The following is a 22,549-nucleotide window of genomic DNA, read 5'->3' as shown; positions in this document are numbered from 1 at the left end:
GAGTTATCAGCAAAAACGTTAATTGTTATCAAGATATGAATTCAATGAATATTAGCTCATATTCTTTCTATTAAGCAATCAAGCATCAAATACAAACAACGCAAAATAGTTAATAAAAATAAGATATGCATGTTATGAACAGCTATAGTACATATAACACTATTTTTCTATTATAAGCACAAGTTCTAGGTGCATGCATGACTGCTGGTAATATTAGATTACAACCGGCCGGTTAGGTTTTGAATCTTGACATAAATACACTTGATTTAGTTAGCCATATTGATATAGTCATGTTTACAATTTATTAACACTAACCCTAAGTCCGATTCGCAAGATCGGAAAGTCTAAAAGAAAAAGAAAAAAGTAGACCCGCCCACCGCCAATAAATGCACAGAAGTTATATCTCATAGCAAACAGTTTGGAGAGTGGAGTAACTGTTCTAAAATGCTAAAATAGTTCAGAAATGGGTGATCCTTTTACATTAAATTTATATGCGAAACTGATTCCCCACTAAATTCTAAAATGTTTTTTTAAATATTTTTCTTTCTAAGTTTTTCATGGCGTTCACATGTAATCACCTGATTTTTTTTGATTTTTTTTTGCGAGAGTAGCTGAGGCTGTTTATCTACAATACCTTTCAAAATATACGTTTTAGTTTTCCCTTGTTTTTAATTTGAATACATATTTGATGAATCGTAAAAAACGAAAACAATCCAATGTTTACTTATCAAAATTCGCAGACGACAAACGCACCGTTTAATAATTAAATAAAATGGATATTCCAGTTTCCCTGGCTCGTGATTGTTGAAAAAAATATCTGAGAGGTTAGATTCAAGTTTACAGACCAAGGGGAATAACTCTACTGAATTGAATTCAACTTCGACTTTTTACAAAGATGTTTTTTCACATCGGATCTAAATGTATCCAAATAAACAAAAACAAAACAAAAAAGGTTCAAATAAAGATATATACAACAAAAACACATTAAACCGTTCATCTCGACAGTATTTACTGTCGAGTATATTATCCAGCATTTCTCTACAGTATAGTAAAAATAAGGGAGCTAACTGATTACGTCTTGTAACGAGTCGAGAGGAGTGACTTTGGTTTAAGCAAAAACATATTTATGGATAAGATTGATACTTTCCGGTTAAAGAAACAAGATGAAGCTCAAAAAAGTTTTATGTAAAAGCAGAAATTGATTTAAAGTAAAACGAAAGACGAAACCAGCAAAAATTTATATATATATATATATATATATATATATATATATATATATATATATATATATATATATATATATATATATATAACAATCACAAAAAAAACAAAAAACAAAACAAAAAAAAAAACAAACATTAACAGTTTTATTTTAAACGTACGTACCCGGAATACAGACCAAGTTTTGTTTTATTTTTAAAAAAAAATCATTCTGTATTTCTCTTAACAATTATTTTTTAATTTAATAATAATAATAATAATAATAATAATAATAAAAGATGGCACGTCTGCAATACGCGGACGGCAGCCATCTTTTTTTAGTGTGTTTCAATAAATTATCGCCAGGTGGCGCTTCTCGGTCAAAGAACATTTAAATTATTAATTTGTTGTTGACCCTTCAAAAGTTGCTTTAATTCGAAAAATATTTCATTTAAATTATTTGTTCGAAAAGAAAAAAAAAAAAAAAAAAAAGCTATTTTACTTTAATAGAAACCCAATGTTGCTTTCATTACAAAATTGTTTTATTAAAATTATGTTTTTTACGCAGTCTTTTAAATAAACATTTTTACAATTATACATTTTTATACAATGTTTTGGCTTTTAAATATTTTTCTGTTCGGAAAAAAAAAAAAAAATTATTTATTTGCAGTGTTATTTGACCAAGAAGAAATTGCAGTCATCGGTCCCTAACAATGGCCGCAGTCCGCATACAGCAGAAGTGCCAAAAAGATACCGTTACAACGTCACCCAAATCACGTCGGAAGTTTATTGCGAGAAAACAACAACAACAAAATTTTTTTAAATCAGTGTACGCATTAAAAATTTTGTTTTTAGTTCATGAACAGTCTTATCCAGTTAAAATCAATTGAGAAATACACACTTTAAATATGTAAACATTAGCTAAAGAATAACAAGTTATCCAAAATTGCCGTTCATTTTGACCATATTGGTTAACTTATTTTTATTTTTTTTTTTTACATAGGCATAACCACTTATCAAGGCCAGAGACCACTCGAGGATAAGGGTTAAGAGTGTACAGTAGTCAATTGGACAATATAGTAATCGTTAGTAATGGAAATTTGGTAAATTTGTTAAGTGGAACGGCGTGCAGTTCTAAGAAAGAAGTTTTGTTCATGGAATCTACGTTTAGGTTTAGGCACAGATAAAGAGTGGGGGGGGGGGAATTATTGATAGCGTTTTTAGCTAGACGAGTGTTTCTTGTGAAAGTTTGGCGAGGAAGGAATAATAGATTGGAGCTCAGTCGAGCACTTGCCATGAAACTAACGATAAAACAGAGACCAATTCGCAACATCTGTTCTGTGAGATAGAGGTTGCAGGGAAGAGAAAAGAACATCTCCTACGAGGCTATGAAGTCTATTTTAAACTATCAAGGCAGGACAAGTCCTTTCTAGCAGCTCCTGCCCAGATGTGGCGACAGTATTCCATCCTTGGACGTACCAGGCTCTTATATAGAAAGAGAATTGCATCAGCAGTGAGATATCTACTGGATTGATAGAAGGATCCCACCATTTTTCCAGCGGCCTTGGCAACAGATTTGATGTACGTGTTCCATTTAAGATTAAGAGTAAAGGTTAAGCCCAGAAGCTTGTCAAAACATGAGGCCTGCCCAAGGCGAGAGCCAATCATTTCAATTGATGCCAGATGGGGATCAGAACGTTGATGATACATAGATAGAAGCTTGGTTTTAGATGCATTAAAAGTAACCAGCCACTTCTTCCCCCATTGTACCACGTGCTCAAGATCAGAGGAGAGAGAATCGGAGAGAACTTGGTCGTTTACAGTCTTAGATGTGCTACCGTAGATGGTAGTGTCATCAGCATAAATGTCTATAAATGATGTAAGGATGTGATTTGGAAGATCATTAATGTAGATCAGGAAAAGAGTTGGGCCCAGGATGGACCCCTGAGGGACTCCAGCATTAATACTGCGAGCTTGATATGTCAAGAGCAATTGCCCTAGAAAGGTTGCCTCCATCGAGAGAGTCGCTCCTCTGAATCATCGATACACCTGCTAGTCTAGCCACACTGAGGAGTTGCTGGTGATGAAAGAATTACATGTGAATAACACACACAGTTTCATTTATTTGTTCATGAATTCCTAGAATTTCGAGTTAAATCTTTATAGCAATACATATTCTTAAACTACATTACTTGGGTTAGCTCATTTCATTTTGATCAAATACTGTTTCAAAAGAATTTTTATTAAGGTGTCATCACTAGGGCTATGACAACAGCACGTTCTTCTCATTGTTTCTCGAGTATATATCCGACACAGTTAATCAACCGAAAACCACATCACTCTCTATAAAAGCATACAAGATAATGGATATGAGAGTCAAGACAATGAAAAGAATATGCTGTTGTCCTTGCCCTAGTCATCACTTATCAAGGCCCAAAGGCCATTCGAGGATGAGAGTTAAATGAGTATCAGGTAGACCATGAGACAGCACTGATAATGATGTAGAATTTGCTTGAAAGCGACTCAACAAAAATTTGTTTACATTAGTTTTGAAATTGACGATGTTATAGTCAGCCGAGAAACAGTCCCGACAGGCGGACAGTTATAGAAAAGTTTTGCTCATAGAATTTTTTTACTCTTGGATAGGAAGAAGAGGAAGAGGAAGAGAAAGAGGGAGGGGGGGACTATTGACAGTGGTTGTAATTACATGAGGAGAGAGAGGGACCATAGACAGAAGCTCAATTGAGCACCTGCCTCTAGAGAGATATTTTCTAGAGCAGTAGAATGATCCAACCATTTTTTTCAGCAACAGAGCTGGTACAAGACTTCCATTCAGCTTTGAAATGACGGTCAGTCCTAGAAGACTATCAAAGCAGGAAAAGATGAAAGCCATTCGTTTTAATTAGGGCCAAGGGACGGATCAGAGCATTGGTGGCAAAAAGCTTGGATTTCGACGCATTAAAAAGCACACAGCAACCCTTTCATCCCCCCCCCACCCCCAACCCGCCCCACTGCACCACATGCTCAAGGTTAGAAAAGAAATAATCAGGAAGATCTTGGTCATTGCTTTGCTGTTGGTCATTGGTCTTTGAAGTGTTGCCATAGATGGCCGTGCCATCTGCAAAGATGTCGACACATTATCTTAGAAAGTTAAGAGATGGGAGGCCATTGATGGAGATTGGTATATTGCGGAGTATTCATAAAAAGAAAAACGGCATTTTAATGGTTTTTTTTTTTTTTATTAGTTTAGAATTATAGAAACTAAAAAAAAAAAAAAATTGACAGAAATGTTAATATTGAAACAGAAGTGCACAAAGGCCACGAGATGTGTCCCAAGTTATTGAAAGACTATAAATTTACTGAGAATTATTTCAATCAAGTTAAAATCCACCAAATCAATGTCAAAGTAACATGTCACTCAATAAGTTCCGGCCCTAACTAAGAAAACAAATTTTGGGCAAAATTAAACTTTATCCATTAACAGTCCCCTTTTAGGGAGATATACAGATTTTGCCACTTCTCTAAGTATTTCAGGCCATTTTTGTAGAACAATTTTTTTTTTTTTGGCGCTTCGGTTTAGAATATCAGTTCTTCATTGGAGTTGAATCTCTTTCTGGAGCATTCTTTTAGTTTTTTTTTATGTTATTTAAAATTTGTTTTGGTCCCCCAACAAAAAAAGGGTGGACCTGTAAATTCACCCTCATCCGTTCGTTCATTCGTCTATTTTGGACTATTTTTACCATGTTTATCCAAAATTTTCTGTGTATGGCTATTTATTAGCAATTTTGCATGGTGCTGAACTCAAACTTAAATATGTTAAGGCCTTAGGGACTTTTTGGGCTAAATGGGGTGTGTGCAAATGATGGACTTCGTAATTCTTTTTTTTTTTTTGCATGGTGCAGAACTCAAATTTACATATCTTAAGGTTTAAAACTGCACTGTTCATTTTCACCAGGATTTGACGTCCTCTGGAGACTTTTGAGGCTAAATGGAGGGGGGGGGGGGAAGGCTGACAGTCATTTTTTATGCCTCGTTCACTATGCACTCACGGGGGACCATGCATGCTTCACTTGTTTAAATGGGAATTACCACTTAACAAGATCTGAAGACCAATCTAAGGTAAGGGTTACCAAGTATAAGTTGATCAATGACAACAGTGTAATGACCGGTAGTGATGGAAATTAGGTAGAATTTTATTTATTTAATCCGACAGTTCAACAAGAACTTGTTTACAGTTGACTTGGAGACGATCATGTTGTAGTCAGCTGGAAAGCAGCCTTGCGATACAGAGTTCCACAGGCAGGTAGTTCTGGGAAAGAAATTTTGTTGATGGAATTTGCATTTAGTTTTCAGCAGAGTGAGGGAAATTGTTGACAGTGGTTGTAGCTGGATAAGTGTTTGATGTGAATGTTTGACAAGGAGGAGGGAGTCGTATTGAAGCGCAGTTGAGCATTTACTATAAAAAAAAAAAAAAATAAAGAGATGGACTCGCCCTCTTGGATAATAAGTGATCTTGGACTGAGGAGTTAAACAAGGAAGTGTTGTTAAGTATTCATGATAGTGCAATCTCTAAACAAACAAAAAGAAAACAAACAAAAAACCAACCAACCAACAAAAAAAAATAAACAAACAAAAAAACAGACAAAGAACAAACTAAAAAAAAACCCTAAAAAAAACTAAAAAAAAAGCAAACTAAAGAAAAACTGAAAATACCAAATTAAAAAAACAGTACTTCACCAGTATTTACAGTAATATTTATATATATATATATATATATATATATATAAAATCACCGAATTATGACAGTAATTTAATTCTACATATATGAATTATCACTTGAGAATTTTTTTCTGAATTCATTTCAGGCGGCGAGGATTGTCTGACTTGGTATTTGCTTTGTCAATTCCCTTACCATTTCAAATGGTTTTGTCATGAAGGCTAGAAAAAGGTGCATGTTAAAATTTTATGTGACAGGATGGAAGTAAATATACTTATTCATATACAAATAAATACATATTGGTCTTTATGATAAAGTAGACTATACCGTCATTAATTATTTCAATTTCTTGGCCTTTTGATTAGGATCAAAGTGTTGTATCTGTTCTGATACTACACTGTATCTTTTCTGTCCTCAGTCAGTGAAGGAGAAATAATTCCCGGTTCTCATGCAGTTGTTGTCTCCCTATTTCTACTTTTACTCTTCTCACTCACATGTCCATCCCTTTTCTGAATTCGTAGTAGTGGGTCAACATCAGTGGACTTTTTTCTTTTTACTAAAACAGTTATTGGTTCCCTGACAAAAGGAAGGTGGACCTGTCAATCCAGTTTGTCTGTTCGTCCGTTCATGTCTGCACTTTTCTCAGCTACGCCTTGGAATTTTTTGAAATTTTGCGCAAACATTAAACATGATATGAGTAAAAAAAAAAAGTAACAGAACGGATTTTACCCAGAAAACTCCGGTTGCCCCTCTAGGGAGCCTTTCAGGTTAAAACGGCTAAAATTGACACTTTTGTGCTTATTAAAAAAATTGATGCTTTGGATTTTTACAAAATTTTCTGAAAAGTTCTAACTGCTTTCTATATAATTTTGTTTGTCTATATTTCGCAATAACTCTTGGGTGTGCCCCAGGGGCTCTTTTAGGGCTAATTAAAACACTCTATTTTTGGGACTATTTGTCCAAAATTTCCTGTGTATGTTTATTTAGCAGTTTTGCATGGTGTTGAACTCAAATTTAAATTGTTAAGGCCTAAAACTGCACCGTTTGTTCATTTTCACCAGGATTTGACGCCCCCTAGGGACTTTGGGGGCTAATTGGGGGGGGGGGGTCAAATGCTGAACTTAATTTTCTTTCTTGCCTCGTTCATTGTGCACTCCTGGAAGAAAATGCATGCTTCACTTGTTAGCAATTTTTCGTAAGTTGAACCGATGCCAAACTAATATAAATTATTGCACTGAAAAATAATTTAATTAAAACAATTTTTTTCTTTCGAATTATTTAATTGAGTAAAAATGCCATTTTTTAATTGATTACTAAATTTAAAAAGCTAATTTTTTTTCATATTGTTTTCAAGTTAAATTCAGTTTTTACAATATTTTTGTTAACCCATTAACACCCACGGTCCTTTTTTAAGGACCACACATAAAATATTTACTGAACAGTTAGTTTTTATCAGAAATATTTTTAATTAACACTAAATATCTACGTGTATATAAAATATAGGTAGAATTCATTTTATAACAATTTCATCTAATATTTTGAAGCAAAAATAAACGTAATTACTAAACAATTTAACTAAAAAAAAAAAAAAAAATTGGGGCGTTAATGGGTTAATTAATTTGCCATAATAATTTTTTTAATTGGTACTTATACAGCTAATCACGACATTAAAAATGAAAATATCGAAAAAAAAAAAAAAAAGGATATATAATACGTATCCGTTATGGAATGAAGTTCTCTGAAAAAAAAAAAAAAAAATTCACTTAATTTCATGAAGTAGTTTTTTTTTTTAATTTTTTTTTTACAGCGAAAAAACAATTTGTTATGATACCGAGCAAAATATTCGATTTTTAGTAAGAAAAGTTAGTATTAAAGATGGAGAGAAAGTATCGACGCTTTAAACTGAGTTATCTCCCCATGTCGTGCTAAAAAATTCAAAGATGGCTACCTTCATTGCGCTCTCATAAAAACGTGTTTTTCCGCTGTAAAAAAATAAAAATTAATAAAAAAATAACTACTCGATCAAATTAAGTGAAATTTTTTTTCAAAGATCTTCAATCCAAAACGGCTATGTACAATATAACTTTTTTTTCGATATTTTCATTTTTTTAATGTCTTGATTAAACTGTACAAGTACCTTTAAATTTAGTAACCTAGTAAAAAATTACTTGATTAAATAATTCGAAATAATAAAAATGATTTTCGTTTTAATTATTTTTATTGTGCAATAATTCGTAAAATTTTACTTTAAAAAAGGTCGTGACGTCTCACGTTCATATAGAAAAAAAAAAAGACAAACGTTTCTGTCGCAAACTTACCGTTTGCATGGTATTAACCCCTGAACCAATAATTTACATCAGTCTGACATAGGTTAAACTTAAAAGTTGTTGACCGTTTTGGTTAAAAAAAAAAAAAAAGTTCACTGATGCTGCTGGCGGCTGGCCCAGTGGCCCACTGGCCCACTCCACTGCTATGAATTCGGAATAGAGGTATGTGAGTGAAAAAAAAAAGTGAGAGTAGAAACAGGGTGAAAATAACTACATGAGAACTTACTTGCCACCGAATTTCTTTTTTTTCTTTTTTGTTAACGTTTGTTTAAATCCAGGGCATCCCTTTATTTAATAAATACCGACCTTGTATCCAACTGCAGTGCAGTAGTGCATGCATCAGGGAGGCAAATAAAATATACGCACTTGTTGCCTGTATAAGCCATTACTTTTTAGATTAACTCGCCGTGGAAATGTGTTCAAAGTAAATAAAATATATACAAGATGTTAATTGGTTAACTAAATGTATCACGTTGCATTTTCATTTCATCCTACACGGATAAATACGAAATAAAGTAAATCGATGATTAAATCGTGTTAAAATAGAGAAAATTTATTTATAAATCTAGGTTTTACTTGCAACTTTAACGGTAGCAAGGGAGATAACTCTTGATCAATGTAAGGGAGACGACCAGGAAATTGAAAACTCTGAAGACGAATCCTAATAACTTTCAAATTACGAAATAGCTACATTTACACTGTTTTAAGAACAGTCAAAACCGAGTTACAGATTGCAATTTACGGACCAGTCCAAAAAAAGCCGAAGTAGTTCATGATTTGAAAACCGAAAAACTAAATGTAAAATGGTTTTGTTTAGGGTCAGGGTATTTAATTTTTATGGATTTGCTATGCAATTTTATCAAAAATTATTAATCACAGGTTATATATATATATATATATATATATATATATATATATATATATATATATATATATATATATATATATATATAAAGGAGATTAGAACAATAGTCTAAAGAGCAGAGTGTATTTTAATGTAATAGTAAAATAACTAATTTAATTAAAATACAGGGAAAGAAAAAGTGCTCATTGTAATTTAGATATATAATAAGCTCGATAGGTAAATGTCCTAGAGTTAATTTAATATTCAGTAATGTGATTAATAATTTAAAATTCAAATTAGAATTAAATTAAAAATCCGATACAAGAAGGAATAACAACAAAATCAATAATTTGTACGATCGTTTCGGAAAACAATGTTTTTATTGTGGTAGACATTAAGCCAGGGACATTGTTTTCCAAAACGATCGTACAAATTATTGATTTTGTTGTTGTACCTTCTTGTGAAACGGATTTTTAATTTAATTCTGATTTGAATTTTAAATTATTAATCACATTACTGAATATATATATATATATATATATAACTTAGAAAATTTCGAAATTAAAGAAAAGATTGATAAAAGGCTTTTCCAATGCGAAAATGTAAAAGTATAAATATAGAGAAGTATATTATAGAACAGATTTTATTTATATATTTCTTTTGCTAATGTTTTTTTCCACTGGAAAGAAAAGATTATCTTTGAAACTCCATGGAATAAGGATTTCTTTTTCCATATTTATCTCATATTCCTTGTTTTGAATAAAATATTGTAAATTTAATTCTACAATATCGTGACGTCTTTGACTTATAAGGCACTTTATGTGTGCGTTAGTTTTCACACAAATGTATTTTATGTGTTTGAGAATGTTCTTAGATAGGTTTTAGATCGGAATGCCTCTTATAAGTATCGAAAATTAGAAACAAAGGAACTCCAATTTTTACCCAAGTAAACACTTGTATACAATCTAACATCACAAGTACATTTGAGAAGTTTTGTCACCAAACAAGCAGAATGTTGTTGTTGTTCCTTCTTGTGAAACGAATTTTTAATTTAATTTTAAATTATTAATCATATTACTGAATATATATATATATATATATATATATATATATATATATATATAAAACTTAGAAAATTTCGAAATTAAAGAAAAGATTGATAAAAATCAGCAGCAGGTTCTTTCATAAGATACGGTGTAGTTGAAATGAATGTTCATGTTTAGAGCACAATCGTACCATTATACTCGACTTTGATTTTGCATTTTAAACTTTAACTTATATCATTGTATAAAAATAACTTTATAAAATCAACAGATGATTCTCTACAGTGCAATGTACATTACAAAAGTATTGTGGACCAAGTCAGTGTGGTGAGGCATGTGATGCTTCCTCCTGGGCACTGTGGCGAGTCCCCAACTAGAGCAGACAATCAATTTGGTTGGAAAATGGGCGATTTTAATGCTTTTGACGACAATAAAGGTATTGGATGTGTGGAGCATTCGTTGATCAATTGTGGTTCAATCCTGGGTAACGTTGGGTCTCTCTGCTAGTATGCACTAAAGGGTAACCATTAATTAAAGATCATAAGAGGATAAGAGTTAACGAATTTTTCAGGTAACCGTGAGTCAACACCGTAATGGTTGTTAATGATGGTGGAAATCTCAAGTTGGTTTCTTTTTTTTTTTTTTTTTTTTTAAATAATTTCCAAAATGGCGAACAAGACAGCTTCCCTATTGTTACTCATAAAAATTTGATTTTCTTGTTAAAAAAATAAAACATCAGTTTACATGATTTTTGGAATATATTTTCGTTTCGTCACAGGTAGGTACATCAGATAGATTAAAAAAAATTTTTTTATTTTAATATGGGGGGGGGCGGTTCTGGACAAGAACCAAATAAATGATTTAATTACAAGTTAAATAGCACACGCAAACCAATGATAGTCCTCTATAATATAAATCTCACCTGTCTGTTTAAATGTATGTATGTATGTACGTACGTACGTCTACAACTTTCGGCAGAGGCAACGAATTTTCACGAGATTGGTATCGTTTTGAAGCTCGACCCTTCGGACGACAAATATCTAAAAATTGGCTAAAACCATTAATTACTTCACTCTTAACTGGGCACTTTTCTACGGGGGGGGCGCTTTTTTACCTATATTTTCGAAAGTCATCTCCTCTTTTCGATTGACTAGCCTTAATTTAAACTTCTGTCACTTCCGGTTTGGCGATGGACGCAACAGCAAAGACATTACGTTTTTTTTTTTCACATTCTATTCCTCTTTAACAGTACAGGTTTGAGCCTGCCAGCCTTCTACCAATATTTTTTTTGTTTTTGTTTTTGCTCAACACACACCCCCAAACACCCGGGCAATGCCGGGCACCCAGGCTAGTATACTAAAAAGAACAGTTTGAAATGAGCCTTATAGCATCCGGTACGAATATGCAATTCATACGGCTATGTACATAGAAAACGTAGCTATAAAAGCTGACACAGTGATATACAACAAGGAAGAGAAAGAATCAACCTCAGAAGTTAATGTTCCCAATGATGCAGGGTCAAACAGAGCTGAGATGGAATGTACGACATGAAAAGAAACTGGAATCTTAAGATATCTATCGCTCCAGTAATTATAGGAGCAACTGGACTCATGAAAATTTTTAAACTGCCTGGCAAATATACTCGGTGAACCAAGTGCAAAAGAGATTCAAACAATTGCACTTAAAGGGACGATCAGAATCTTAAAAAAAAAAAAATCTCTTGGTTGGAATATATAAAAACAGGTTAATGTTTGGCACTCGGTAGGATGCCTCGTCCCCTGCTTAAACAAATTAATGAAAAAATTGAAATAAATAAATAAAAAAAAAGTAATTGTTACTATTACCAACATATAAGGCTATATGTCTGTGCATCCACAGTTTCAAACTATCTCTTCCGAAACTAAAAGTCGCAGAGCGGCGTTACGGTCCTCAAATGATTGGATATTTTATGTGCCGCTCTTATGCGTCTTTAGCTGGCTAAAAAAGTTTTTAAAGAGTTAAAAAAAAAAAAAAAAAAAAAAAAATGGGTCAAAATTGAAAAAAAAAAAAGTGGTTATACATTTTGTACATTCATCTTAGTTTATTTTTAATTTTTAATCAGTTCATATGCGTGTCATGTGTGTACAGTGGTAACGTCACCAGCTTTGAATGCTTCGGTTTCGATTCTAGCAGATGACTCCCAAATACATTTTTTTTTAAACTTTTGAAATCACAACTATAATAATATATACGAAATCTAGACAAATTAAAATATCATATTTAAGCGTATTTTACGATTGGGCAAAGCCACCTCACCACCACCACCAACAACTATTTATTTTTAAAGGAAATATCGTTGGGGAATTAGTCAAAAACTATTTTGGGTAAATTTTTACTTTCTCTTCACCTTAACCTTTAAAATAGGTTTTCAGGTATGCTAAACAGAATATGGCCCTTAACTTTTGTGCGGACAAGTAGTTTTCCAGATAGTAAGACCTTTATTATGCGACGTAATCCCTTATGATATCACTGGTGGACATGTTTCCAACCGCAGGTCTGCATAAATTTTTGACGTGCCTGTACATGCATGTAAATAAAATCACAAGAAACAAATCTAACGACATAGCAACCAATCTTTTCAACTGAACTAGTTTTACAATTTTTGGGTGGGAGAGGGGTGTAAATTCGTTATTAGAGTTCCATCCGCACAAGGAAAGTTTTATTTATTTATTTTATTATTTTTTTTTAGATAAGGGGGATCATTTTTACTTCTCGTTTTTTCAGGGAGGGGGGGGGGTTAAAATCTTCCTCTTTTTCTGCTCTCATTTATAATGTAATTTTTTGAAGGAAGGCGAGGGTAGGGGTAATGGCGGTGTGCAAACATGGTCACCAGTAAAAACATAAGGAATTACACAGCATAATAAAGTGCTTAATATCCGGAAAACTAGTAGTCTGAACCAAACTTGAATGCGATATCCGTTTTTAGCATACCTGAAAACCCATAAAGTCGTCATTTTAAACGTGAAAAGAAAGAAAAAAAAATGTACCTATTTTGATATACCTCTCATTTGTGACCTATTTGTATACAAAATAAGATTTTAAGCCTTTAAGATTCGCGTAAATACCGAAGTAGTCATCTTGGTTTATGTTATTTAAATTAAGATGGCCACTTCATTCAGAATCGATACTTATGCGAACAAAACTCATCACTTGTTAATATAAAATATTTTTAACGCAACTAAGTCGATAAATGAAAATAAAATTGTTTTTGACTAATTTCCAATTTTTTTTTGTATTTATGTTGGTTATAGTAATACTTGCTCTAGTGATTGACATGTAATCACATTGGAGACAAAACAAGATAGCCGAAAATAGTCTACACATCGCCAAGGGAGATAACTCCAAATACATATGTAAAGAAGGGAAATAACTCGCAACCTTGATTCTCCGTTATTGTACCTATTTACTATGCCTCCCCACGGGACAGAGTTAGACACCAGGGTCGTTTTTTAACGTGGAGAAAAGGTACAAAAATAAAAATTGTCTCAGTCGTGAAGGATTTCTCCTCCACCGAAAGAGAACAAGAAAATGAAGTGCAGCATCTGAAGAACAGATACTACACTTTGATCTTGACCAAAAGGCCAAGCAATAAAACTCGACTTTTTAAAACATTTTTTTTTTGAAAAATCTACTTTTCGCTAATTGTCTTCGAAAACTATTTCTATAAATTAATTTTCTACTTCATCGTTTTTCGTAATTTTTGGATATGTTCGTTACTGTGACATGACAATTCATTAGATGCTATTAGTTTCACTTAAAGTTCAATATTTCAATTTTCGAATTTCGCTACAATAACGAATAATCTAAAAAGTGTGTTTGTTTTTATCTTCTAAACTAACACATTTCAGGTGAAAACATTACATACTTGCATCGCATGGCGAAATTAAAATAAATTCAAATAAATTATAAAAATTATCCAGTAGAACAATATTTACACGTAAAAATAGAACATCGATTTATCGAGTTCTATAGCGTTTTCCTCAAGTTAAAATTGGCAAATTTAGGGGTCCATTTTTTAAACCACCACAGTTTAGAACGCAATTGTTGCGGACTTTTTTTTTCTTTTTTTTTTATAATATATCTTTCTAGCACATATTCTATTTCATCAGTTTTCGTAAATTTTGGAATTTATACTAATTTCGCTATGACACTTGAGTACGTAATAATGTTTCCACCTGAAATGCGTTACCAATATATGTGCTTGCTGAGATAAAGTCGACCTTTTTTTTGTAAAATAGTCATTTTAAGCAAAAATAACTTGTCATGTCGAAAATAGTAATATATAAAAAATTACGAAAATTCATCGAGTAGAAAGTTATTCATAGTTAAAATTTTTATAGAAAATTGGGTAAAATTTAATTTTTTGTAGATGTTATAAAGTAGATGGTGAAGAGTTTACGCACTAATTTAGAACGCATATTTTGGAATACATGCTTCTATAATGATAGAGTTTATAATTGATAGACTTTTCTTTTCTTTTTTTTTTTTTTGGCAGATGTGCATCTGAGGTTGCAAAATAGCCTCAAACCCTTGCACATCCAAAAGGGAAAAATGTTAATGACACCGACCATTTCTTTTGTCCCTTTTTTTGCTAGGTAGGAAAACTCGTCCCTTATTGAATAAATATCGATTGAAAACACATTTTATGACCGTTCTTGAAGATATTGTCTTTAAAAGAGAATACACATCCCATAATATTTTAAGATATTTTTACTTGTTTAAAAATTGATTTTACCAAGTGTTCGTTTCTTACCTAGCGCAAGTTTTTGGTGGTTCAACTTATTTTAAAGAATTTATTTAGTAAAACCCCCCCCCCAAAAAAAAAACAACAACGTTGTTAAAATTTACATTGATAATGAATCTGTATTTGTTTAAGCACTTGCAAAAGTTATATATATATATATATATATATGTATGTATGTATGTATGTATGTATATGTTCAATAGTTTTGTTATTTAGGCATTTAAAAATATAATTTATTTCATTTTTTTTTTCTTTTGTTTCAAAGAATTTCAATTTTATTTGGTTTTGTTTATCATTTCATTTTTAAGAAAAACAAGCCGTGTTATATTAGGTGTATCAGAATTTTTGTAGGAATTTTTGACACCCCTAACACGAAACTGCGAATAAAATATAAAAAAAAACTCGTAATTTCTCTTTTAAAAGTGGGTTGTTTATTTTCTTTATGGATTATACTTCCAAAATAAACTATTACAGTTGTTTTAAAAGTAATAGAAATATTTTTTTTATTAAAAAAAAAAAAAATGAAATTAACTGAATTTTACGAGCTCAGTATTTTTCAATTTTTAAACTTTAAAAATCTATCAAAACTTTTCTATTGATTCAATTTTTACGATATTTTCAGGGTCAATGTGAAATTTTATGCTCTTTCCAATAAACCGAATATATTTTAGACAAACGTTTTTTTTTTAATTCACGTCCCTTCCCATTTTCAAGTGTCTATTAAAAAGTAAATAATTAATTAACTCACTAAAGTTTTATATATCACAAATTGAAGATAAAAAGATCAATAAATAATATATTCGAATTTAAAACAAAAAAAAGTAGTGTTTTTTTAGAAATTTACCTGTAAAGTCCGAAGTTTAAAACCTTTTTTTAACCACGTGGTTTATTTTTCTTTTGTTTTTTTAATGAAACCTTGGTCCTTGCTCCTTTAATTGAAAAAAAAACTTGGGCTTGAATAACATTTTTCGAGTAGTTATAAGCTTGGAAAGACAGGGTGTCGAATTAATTCACGCCTCCCATTTTAAAATGTCTATTAAAAAGTAAATAATTTACTCACCAAAATGTTATATATCACAAATTGAAGATAAAAGATCAATAAATAACATATTCAAATTTAAAACAAAAAAGTAGTGTTTTTTTTATAAATTTATATGTAAAGTCCGAATTTTAAAACCTTAAAAAAAAAAAAAAAAAAAAAAAAAAAAAAAAGTTTTTTTTTTGTTTTTTTTTTAAATGAAACCTTGGTCCTTTCTCCTTCAATTGAAAAAAAATATTAGGACTTGAATTACATTTTTCGAGGAGTTATAAGCTTGGGAAGACAGAGTGGAATTATTCAATATTTTTCATGAAATTTCTGACAAACCTAGTGTTGTATGTGAGATGACGCCACAAAAAAAAAAACAGTGAAGAAATGATGAATGTGAGAAGTGTGAAGGACCAACGTTGCCTTCACATTTTCGTCAAGTTTAATGGATGGGGCAAAAGTTATTGGGTAGAAAGTGTCTTTTTTTTTTTTTTTTTTTCAATTTTGGGGCATCTGTGACCTCTTCTGAGCCCCTGGAAATGCTGAATCCTAGTGAAAATGGAAAAACGGTGCAGTTTCACGCCTTAAGACATGTATATTTGAATTCAGCATCATGAAAACCTCTGTATAGACATTACTTTGGAGTAATATCAAAATAGAGCTCCAAAAAGGCATGTTAGCCCTAAAAGTCTTTAAAATTTATCGTTGGCATAGTATGAACTCCTCGAACCTGGGACTATTTTACGCTATTTCACCGCTTTCAGTAGTGTTTTCTTTTTTTTCCATTTTTCTTAAACTTTTTCTTTTAGGGGATGGGACATCCAACCAGATGTCTGACATTTACCCCTATTTTAGTGAGTCCAACCAAGAGATCTTTTCAGGATTCTAGCCGTCCCTTTCAGTGCAATCGTTTGTATTTCACTTGCACTTGGTTCACCGGGTATGCTTGCTATGTACTTCTTTTTAAAGTTCTTTTTCATAAGCCCAGTTGCTCCTATGATGACTGGTATAATTGAAACGTCACGTTCGCGTGCGCATAGTGAAGTGACTTATCACACTGCGAAGGAATCTTTTTAGCGCACATTTAAAATAATAAAGTTAAAAAAAAAAAAATGTAGTTAGTTTTTGTTTTGTTTTTTATCCCCGCCCTCTCTTTTTAGATCAATTAAAAAGCATTAAAAACTACTTTTAAAAAATATGAACCACATTTTTTTTTTACTTTATTATTTCCAATGTCCGCCAAAAAGATTCCTCCGTGTTGTGATAAGTCACTTCACTACGCGCATGCGCGCACGCATTAACTTGAGTGACTAAGGTCTCTCTGTACAGGGGTTTGTCAGAACAATCTGGCATGAGGATACTTTTTCCATAGAAGTAAACTTTGACCAAATATTCAAAATCACATAGTATTCGCAGCCCAAATAAGATCTCACTACGGCTACTCCACAGCTTTTCCGAGGAATAAGTGCACCTTCTCCAAGTGATATTACCTCAAGTAATAGCACGAAGCTGGATACTCCATCAGACAAGATAAATTTTTGTCCTGGAATCCAGTAAGACCAAGAGACCAACATGAAAGATATACTACAATGTATAAAAATGGTTAATTGGGGAGAGGAAAATTATGTTCTCAATTTCTTTACTAACTCAGTGTTTGAGAGATAAAGACTTAAATGGAACATTCGAATATCTATGTATCTCATATAGACTTCAAGTGTTGGTCCAAGGTCGTGGGCCCCTTGATTTCTGAGAACTTCGACTGAAGTAAAATAAAACAAATAAGAAAACATGACTGAGGGTGGTGAAATGGCGTAAAATAATCCCAGTTTCCAGGGGTTCATACCATGCAAAAGGTAAATTTGCGATGGATTTGATTATCCGATTCGTTGTCAGCGACCTCAAATACCGCCCCCCCCCAAAAAAAATTAGAATGGTCGGTGTTCTGCTGTAGCGTAAGTTTACATTTACCAATGTTTCATAACATGATTTAGAAATAAAATAATGGTAATGGTGTATAAAGGAAGATCCTAACGGTCAAACACACCGGAAGTTGGCATCCGCGTCTCACAATTGAGGTATGGAAGCACAAAATCGATAACATTTTCAATTTGTATTTTATGTTGTTTTTTTTGTTCACCTTACGTAAAAACGTTGTTTTTTAATCGCATACCTTTTCAAATAACTGTTCATTTAAGTTAATGTTATATATTTTATCAAACTATTTAGATATTTAAAAAATATATTTATTTACAGAAACATAAGAAATTATGAATGTGTCACTTTACAGTTTAGCAGTTTCAAAAAGGTGAATGTGCAACAGAAAATAGTTTCATGAGTACGAATCCAGTAGATGATATTGCCGAAACAGTTATTTTTAAACCGGCGACGCCACAAAATTCCTGTAGGTGGCTGTGGAATTTTAAATAAATGAAAAAATTATATTTGAAAAAAAAAAAAAAAACAAAAAAAAAACGCAAATATGTTTGAAAAAATATATTAACAAAAATTTTATAAAAATATTTAAAAATACGTAAACTTTTTTATCAATTATTTTTTAATCGCATATCTTTCCAAATAACTATGTTTAATTAAGTTAATGTTATATAAGATATGTGATTTAAAAAAAAAGTGTTAAAAAGTTTACGTATCTTTGTATATTTTTATTATAAGGGGTGAAAAAAAAAAAAAATAAACAAAATTATATTTGAAAATTCTGTCAGAATATCCATTTGGTGCTTCCATACCTCAATTAAGAGACGCGGGTGCCAACTTCCGGTTTGTTTGAAAGTTAGGCATCCCCTTTATGCACCATTACTAAAATAATATATTGTTAGTTGTGATTAAAAGGGGGGGGGAGAAAATGAAAATAATTTAGGTTTGTTCATATTTTCGGGTTTGTATTACTGTACATAGATTCGAAAAAGTTGTCAAAAAACTAATATATAACAAATAAATGTTATCAAAGGCAAGATAAGTTACTTTTCTACCTAACTGGATATATTTTTTGTGTTTTTATTCAATGTAACATGTTTATTCAGCTCGAAAAACATACAGTGTTTACCGATGTATTGGAAAATTCAAGATGGCGCCTGACTCTCTCTTTAACACGGTAAGTTTGGGAAACGGTGTTATAAATAAAAACAATTAGACAAAATACTGTTAAAAATCCACCGAATATATGTCAACCTATGTCACGGTAACATATATTGAGCGAGTTTTTAACAGTATTTTGTCTAGTTTTTTATTTATAACACTTTTTTCCAAACTTACCGTGTTAAAGAGAGAGTCAGGCGCCATCTTGAATTTTCCAATACATCGGTAAACACTATGCTTTTCGAGCTGAATAAACATGTTACATTAAATAAAAACACGAAAAATATATCCAGTTTGGTAGAAAAGTAACTTATCTTGCCTTTGATAACATTTATTTGTTATATATTTGCTTTTTGACAACTTTTTCGAATCTATGTGTACAGTAATACAACCCCCCTTTTTTTTTAACTAAAAAAAAAAAAAAAAAAATAGTTGTTCTACTCGATGAATTTTTGTAGTTTTTGAATATATAACTATTTTTGACATGACAATTACGTACGTAGTATTGTTTTTGCTTAAAACGACATATTAAAAAAAAAAAAAAAAAACTCGATCTATCAACGACGATTTCAACAAGCACCAAAATGTGTAACTTATAATATCGTTGTCGAGATTTTTCACTTTTCTTTTCAACAGGGGCGGGGGAGATTCATAGGCAGATTTTTTTTTTCTTATGAAAATACTGCTTTTCACGACATCGACACCTGCCAAGACTCGAATAACATAAAACGCTCGCTATGTGGCTGAGACGACTCGACGCCGCCACCGGAAATATAGATCGGAGGGGGGGGGGTCTATTTCTTTCTCTAGCAGCTGTAAGAACCATTCGCTTCTTTTAAAGAACCGGGATTATCGGAAATTAAACCCGTTTTCAGATAAATTCGACTGTCACGAGGTGCAAAAAGCCCGCAACAATAAAAGGCTGATGGAAATAAAGATTGAAGAGGTATTGTTTAAAGTAAAGAGAAGGGCTTTAATTTACAAAGTACGAATTTAGGAAAACTCGCCATTTTTTGCTTGTGGAACTCCCTTCCGGGATTCTGCTTTCCCAACTGCAATGATATGCAGAAGTTCAAGTGTAATGTTAACAAACATCTTTCTACTCTTCTCCCTTCATAATGACCCCGCTAATTAATTCCCTAATAGTAGCCCCCTGCTTCAAAGTGGCACTGTGCCTTGTTTGGGGTGAAAATTGAATAAAAAAAAAATTTAAAAAAAGGTAGGAAAACTGGTCCCTTATTGAATAAATATCGATTGAAAACACATTTTATGAGAGTTCTTGAAGATATTGTCTTTAAAAGAGAATACACATCCCATAATATTTAAAAAAAAAAAAATTTTTTTTTACTTGTTTACTGTTGATTAAAATTAATATATATATATATATATATATATATATATATATATATGATTTTTCTAAGTGTTCGTTTTCTCCCTAGCGCAAGTTTTTCGTGGTTCAACTTATTTTAAAGAATTTATTTAATAATAATATATATATATATATATATATATATATATATATATATATATATATATATAATTATTTAAAAAAATGAAGGAATAAAACAAAATGACACCTTCTCGTTTAAAATACACCGCATTTATTTGTCAAGGAAAATAACAAGATGAAGTAAAGGTCCGATCGGTAAAAGTTCTTGAGAAACCTTTATGATTAGAATGTTAGATGAAAGTCCTACGTTGAATTAATAAGATTAGAAGGTGAAAGTCTTGTGTGAAAATAATGACCTTATTTCAAGGTTTGTGTTTTAACTGGCGAAGTTCGCCTTATTCGAAAGTCCCATGAGGAAAGTATGCCGTTGTTATTGTTATAGAAAATGTACGGAATGGATGCGTGTGTGCATAACCGTGATTTTTCAGTGCCGCGTGGGTGTGTCATAATGGTTTCGACAGCTTTGAAAGCGACGACGAGATGAAAACGAGAGGTATATTCTCGTGTCACGTCGGAACGAGAAGAGAAGGGAAAAAGGAAGGAAGAAAGAATGTTTGATTCGTTTAAATACTTTTTGGAGCTGCTTCAAAACAAGATTACTACTGCTGATATTTTAGTTTTTGGAAAAGCGTTAAAAAGACAATCTTCTAAATTTTCTCATTGGTCGCTTGTGTCACGTGATACTGTCTTCAACTACGTCCGCCAGAAATATGTTCATTTTACTTTTGTTGTTGTGAGAAAAGCGTGTGGGCGTATTTGAAATTATGTCCTTGCTGGAAGAACTTATTTTTGTGCAAAATGCGCGGGGAAATTGAAATGAATTAAGGTTCGTTTATTCGCACGTGTGTGTGTGTGTGTGTGTGTGTGTGTGTGTGTGTGCGTGTGCGTGCGTGCGCGCAAAACAAAAAATGTCCGACATGAAATAACCACGTCTTAGGAGTCTCGATAATCGCTCAAAAATAGATAATTAAAGAAAATACTGAGGTAGATATAGTTTTAAAACGAGCCCCCCCCCCAAAAAAAAAAGAAAATAAATTTGTATAGGTAATGCCCAAAATCACTGCTCGGAAAAAAATGAATCTACCGAAAGTGGATACGGTTGATTATGTAGCGAAACCGAACGGAAGACACGAAAAACGAAACCATATATTTATAAAAAAAAATTACTTTAGTTCTTAACATTTCTTGTGTTATTACGAAACAAACAAAAAGAAAACACTTCTTGTATTATCAAATAATCAAACATATTTTATTTTAGAAAATTTGGTACTTCACGGGGTACGTGGACCCTGCGTAAAAGGTGTTTTTATTTAATGATTGCCCCCTCAAAGCGCATGCGCAAAAGGTTTTCTGTGGTTTATTTAATCACGAAAACTTTTTGAGGGTACTATTTGAGGCCCCCCCAAAAGGAAGGGGGCCAAATGCATAATTTGAATATGTATGAAAAAAATAATTTAACAAAAATAATATTTAGCGGAGAAAATAAAAAAAAAAATTTAATTAAATTAAATAAAAACAAACACGAAATAAAAGTATGAATCAAATTTACCCAAAAGAAAAAAAAAAATTCAAAAAATGGAATAAAATAAATACACGCACGATTAAAAATAAAGTCTGAAATTATACGAAGAAAGTAAACGAAAACACCGTTTACGCAAGGTCACCGGTCCCCGTGAAGTAACGAAAAAATTAATTTAGTTTTAACACTTTTTGTCTTCACGAAACAACCAAAGGCACTTGTGCAGTATGAGGACGGCGGCCATATTTTTTTGGCGCATTTCACTTAACTGTTGCCCGGTGGCGTTTCTCGGTCAAAAACACTTAAATTGTCAATTTATTGTTAACCCTTCAAAGTTGCTCTAATTTAAAAAAAAAAATGATTGATTTAAATTATTTATTTGCTCGAAATAAATAAATAAATAAAAATAAGCTATTTTACTTTACAAAAATTTAAAAATTGTTTTATTAATATTATATTTTCTTACGCAAACTTTTAAATGTTTTCACAATTATATATTGGTACATTTTTATACAATAAATGTTTCGGTTTTCAAATATTTTTCTG

At 31.8% G+C, this 22,549-nt stretch overlaps 1 long non-coding RNA gene across 2 annotated transcripts in view; it reads right to left on the bottom strand.

Annotated features, from left to right (window-relative positions):
* Positions 1-22,549, bottom strand: part of LOC145263138 (uncharacterized) — a 267,319-nt gene that overhangs the window by 62,001 nt on the left and 182,769 nt on the right. The window lies entirely within an intron of this gene.

Source organism: Euprymna scolopes, chromosome 38 (assembly GCF_053919585.1).
Source record: "Euprymna scolopes isolate OS-2025 chromosome 38, ASM5391958v1, whole genome shotgun sequence".
NCBI classification, from domain to species: Eukaryota; Metazoa; Mollusca; class Cephalopoda; order Sepiida; family Sepiolidae; genus Euprymna; species Euprymna scolopes.
The sequence above is the reverse complement of the archived record's forward strand: the minus strand, read 5'-3'. Positions and strand labels throughout refer to the sequence as shown.